Source organism: Rattus norvegicus, chromosome 17 (assembly GCF_021556685.1).
Source record: "Rattus norvegicus strain SHRSP/BbbUtx chromosome 17, alternate assembly SHRSP_T2T, whole genome shotgun sequence".
Taxonomy (NCBI): Eukaryota; Metazoa; Chordata; class Mammalia; order Rodentia; family Muridae; genus Rattus; species Rattus norvegicus.
The window spans coordinates 82801454-82806582 of NC_141550.1; the positions used below are offsets into that span (position 1 = coordinate 82801454).

The following is a 5129-nucleotide window of genomic DNA, read 5'->3' on the forward strand; positions in this document are numbered from 1 at the left end:
CCATTACCAAAGTGAATGTGTGTGGTGTCAGCTAGACTCAGCAGACTGAGGCGGGAAGACCCCTGAGCACGAGAGTTTAAAACAGACTGGGGTAACATATGAGATTCTGGCAGAGAGAAGTGGTGTGGGAGGAGATAGAAAAGTAAAAGAAAGTATGGTTTTTAAATCTCTTTGGTGGGAAGACATGCTCTTGCATTACTTCCATGGAATCCCAAAGGCACTAAAAATATCGAACTGAGTCCCACCTCCTCCTTGTTGAACAATTTCTTCAGAATCGGGTAGTACTGTATCCACGTGTACTTGATCTGAGGCTTTGAATCCCCAAAAGGCTTGAATTACATGAATGTTTAAGGCATGAAGATTGAGGGGGTGGAGTCAGAGAAATCCTCAGTACTTCAGAAGATAGAAACCTCAGCTCTTTTTTTTTTTTAACCATTATTTTAAGTTTTATTTTTGTTTTGTGCGTTTGCCTCCATGTGTATCTGTGCTCCGTCTGCATGACTGATGCCTTCAGAAGCCAGATCTCCTGGGACTGGAATTACAGATGTTTGTGAGCCAATGTGTGGGTACTAGGAGCCTCCTACAAGAGCAGTAAGTGCTCCTAACCACTGAACCATCTCTTTGGCCAATCTTCTCTTTAAGAAATTGCTGCCATTTTAACACTGGGCTTCGTTGGAGGTCTGCCTCATTAACTTTCGACCAACAATGAGATGAGTCCATTTATTTCATAAGAGTAAGGATGAAATTAGGGAAAACTTGAGACACAGCCTTCAGGAAGGTTCTTAACAGCTGATCCGTGGGTATCGACTAACCATGTTGACTTCCGTGGTAGCTGCAGGACCAAATGTAACAGCGAATTCAAGTGTACATTACTCAGCTGTTGCTATTTCCCCTATATCCTCGTGCTGGTGCAGAAAATTCTGACCCTGTGTAGTCTCCGTTTAGTCCTAACTTCTGCACTTTCTGGTTTAGTTTGTTGTTCTGTTGACCTTTAATGTGACCCAGTTCATGTTCAAGTCCTCCTTCTTCCTCGCTTACTCAGATGAATTTAAGTAACCAACAGTAGCTACTTCCGCCTCTGCTAATTGAAGCAGCCAATGCCTCAGAGGAGTGTAGTACTTGATACATGAAAATATTGCATCCTTTAGATCAATGACACGGTGATCTCAATGGTGTTAGAATAATGAACCTTCTTATCTCCTCCCCACCCCCTTAGAATATCAGATGCTATCCAAGATGCTCACGGGATTTTCCTGCCGTGGCCTCCTAAAGAGAGAAGACAATATGCATTCAATACTGTCATCTACCTATTTTATTACTTTAAAGTACACCCCTTTTGCTTAAAAAAGTGGTTCCCATGCTGAAGCATACTCTCTGGCATAGCAGACTAATTTTACCAGGGTTACTATTTGCAGAGCATACGGTTTTTACCCCTAGTCCCTTTCATATATCGCCATCTTCGTATTAGAGGGTATTTCTTGTCTGTCTACCTTTTGAAAGGTGGTGCCTTCTCTGGAATGTGTTGCCTTTAGGTTTCTGTGCTGCCGTGGCTCTGCTGACATTTAGAACACCAGCATCCTTCCACAGTTGATCCTGGCAGGAACAATGGACTGTCATGAATTTTTCATACTGCCTAGCAGATACTATTGTGACCCAAATCTTGATTAACACCTTACCGTTATCTCTTAATGTCCTTCTTGTAACTGGAAAGCAGAGACACTGTTACAGCTCTTTCTTTCCAATTCCAAATGCCTAGAGGAACACGAGTCATGAATATTGCATTTTCTATATATTTTGAGAGTACTCAATGACCCAAATCCCTGGCTTTACAATTTTTCCCCTAAACATAGACACTAGTTCCAAAAGAATTTAGTTAATTCCTCTTCTGCAAATAGATAAATTTATAATGCAATAGTGCTGGCTGCAAAGAAGGAATTTGAATATCAAAGGCCCATGCTATTTCTATTTTTCTTTTATTTCCTTTACATCCTGACCACATCTTTCCCTCCCCCTTCTCCTCCCAGACCCTCCCTCTCATTTTCCCTCCCTTTATCCACCCCTTCTTCTCTTCTCCTCAGGAAAGGGAAGGTCTCTTGGATATCAACCTAGCTTGACATATGAAGTTACAGTAAGACTAGGAGCATCTGCTACCGTAGCTAGGATAGGTACCCCAGTTAGGGGGAGTGGATCCAAAGTTAGGTAACAGAGTCAGATAGAGCCACTGCTCCTGCCGTTAGGGGTCCCACGAGAAGACCGAGCTGTACAATATGTGCCCAAGGGCCTAGGTCTGTCCCATGTGTGCTCTCTGTTTGTTAGTTCAGTCTCTGTGAGTTCCTACAGGCTCAAGTTAATTGATTCTGTATGTTTTCTTATAGTGTCCTTGACCTCTCTGGCTTTGCCAACCCTTCCTCCCCCTCTTCCACAGGATTCCCCAAGCTCTGCCTAATGTTTGCTGTACATCTCTGCATCTGTTTCCTCCAGTTGCTGGATGAAGCTTTCTCAGATGACAGTTATGCTAGGCTCCTGTCTGCAAGTATATCAGAGAATCATTGATAATGCCAGGGTTGGACTCTCTCTCATGCATGGGTCTCAAGCTGGGCCAGTCGTCGGTTGGCTACTCCCTCAACTTCTGATCCAACTTTATCTCTGTACATTTGTAGGCAGGACAGTGTGTGGGTCGAAAGTTTTGTGGCTGAGTTGGTGCCCCAGCCCTCCACTGGAAGTGTTGTCCGGTTCCTTGTCCCACGTTGCTAGGAGTCTTCGCTGACGTCATCCTTGCAGGTTCCTGGTAGTTTCCATCATTTTAGGTGTCTAGCTCGTCCCAGAGATCTACTCCCACCCCCGAAGATTCCAGCTCTCTCTCCCTGTGCTCCTTCCCTCTGGTTCTCCCCCTACTTGATTCCTCTTGCTCATTTCCCCCTTCCTTCCCATTCCCTCATCCACCCAGTTCCCTTCATCCATCCACACCTGATGTCTATTTTGCTTTCTCAGTGAGATTCAAGCATGACCCGATTCTCTTGATTCTCTTCTTTTCCCATGGTCTCTTCCCCAAAGATGAATGTTGCCAGCCAATAAAGGCCAAGTTCACACACCTGATCCACTTAAGATCAGAGTATACATTCCAAATCATACCACTATATTGACCTCGTCCGTGATACGCTCATCAAGTGGCAGGACCAGGATTTACACCAGGCTCCCTCACTGTATCACACTGCCAGATTTGGAGCAGTCAGGTGCCATATGTAGATGTTTCAGCCAGTGAAAGAGCACAAATATGATTATGACCTCGTAGCTGCCTTAGCTTAAGTATAGTCTGTGAGCATGTGCCTGCAAGAGGAAAGCAAATGCAAGTGATGAATTTATGGTGAATTTATGATAAAGTTCTTCCTTTATTCCCCCCAATTCCACTTTTCTTTGTACTTTTCTAAGACTATTTATTATTCCCCCAAAGCTATTTGAGACTCCAACTGCAGTGACAGATGCTCAAAAATAAAGTCATAGTGGATTAGTCTTAGCCCTAATCCCAATGATTATCATCTTTAGAAGGTGTATAAGATTAGCAGATATACAGAAATACAAACGAATCACAAAGGAATAAGGCCATTTAAAAACGGGGCCAGAGGCCTGGGTAGATGGCTTGGTGGTTAAAGCATTTGCCTTGCAAGTGTGAGAAGGTGAGTTCGATCTCCAACTCCCACAGAGAAATGGATCACTGTGTTTATAACCCCAGTGCCAACGTGGGAGAGACAGGCAGGCGCTTGAGGTTCCCTGGCCATATAGTGCAGCCTAGCCAGCAAGTTCCACATCCTGTCAGAAGAGCAAGGTAGATGGCTCCCAGAGTCACATCCAAGGGTGTCCTCTGATCTCTAACTGCACACACATGCATATCTACCTGCACACAAAAAAGAACATGCACATGCAGGTACACACACACACACACACACACACACACACACACACACACACACACCATAAAACAATAGAGTAAAAATTAAATTTAAAGTTGGGGTAAAGATTAGAATGGTGTTTCTATAGCTAAGGGACATCAAGGGTAACTGCAATCACCAGAGGTTGACAGAAGAACAGGACAGTCTCTCAGATCATGTCCATTTTAAATTCCTGTGTTCTATACTGTGGCAGGATATATTTCTGCTGTTTTAGAACACCTAAGTTTTTGGAAGGTGTTACAATTTTTATAGCAACTCCAGGAAACCAACACGAAAGCTTATCTTTTCTGTTAAAAATAACCAATGTGGAAGAAGCAAAAAAAATTTCTGAGGGCTTTTCTTTCTCTAAGTCTTTGATATTGACAGAGACTGACTTCAAGGGCAAAAGATTCCTTGTTTACATTTTGTTATCCCAGATGTTTTTTTTACAAGAGTATCCCTTCCAAGTGCAGAAACAAAGTCCAGAGAGTAAATAAATAATAGAGACTCAGGAGGGGTGATAACAAAATGCTTTGCCTGGAACTCCAGGACAATAGGAAAATGTTTAATGATACTAAGTAGAGGCCTGCAAATATCTCAGTGTTTAAGAGCACTGTTTTCTGTTGTAAAGGACCTGGGTTCAGTTTCCAGCACCCACATGGTGGCTTACCATGCTTTGTAATTCCAGTTACTGGGGATCTGATGCTGTTTTCTGGACTTGACTAGATATATAAAATGCTAACATTCATGCATGTAAGATACTCGCCCACATAAAATGCTAAGCAAAGAAAGCTTTGCGACAAGGATATTAGCAGGATACTGAATGTCCGAGTTCATGAGAACAATGTTCACTTAGGCAGAAATGACACAAGTATAAATTACTGCTAATAATTATGATGGCAATAATTAACTCCTCTGATCTTTTATTATCTAAATTATTCTTCCACATTTACTCTTTTCAGTTTCTTGCAGGAGGGGTGTGTGACAGAGCCTGTATATGAATGCCAGAGAAAAACCCCAAAGTCTTGGTTCTCTCCTTTTGAAACTAAGACTTAGTGACAAGCCCCTTTATCTGTATCATCCTATCCTACCACCAGCACACCATGTAATTTACAGCTAGCTTATGTGGATGATACTCTGAAAGCCTATACAAAAACTGGAGGTTTTGAGTATTTAAACAAGTTGATATTTGTCATACCAGCA

General features: G+C 42.6%; 1 long non-coding RNA gene across 1 annotated transcript; it reads right to left on the bottom strand.

Annotated features, from left to right (window-relative positions):
- Positions 1-422: 422 nt before the first annotated feature.
- Positions 423-3213, bottom strand: LOC102555562 (uncharacterized). Its single transcript, XR_015642044.1, has 4 exons — positions 2968-3213; positions 1677-1752; positions 1491-1593; positions 423-1266 (listed from the first exon to the last, which is right to left on the bottom strand). It is a non-coding gene; the product is annotated as an uncharacterized LOC102555562 (long non-coding RNA).
- Between the last annotated feature and the right edge of the window lie 1916 nt (positions 3214-5129).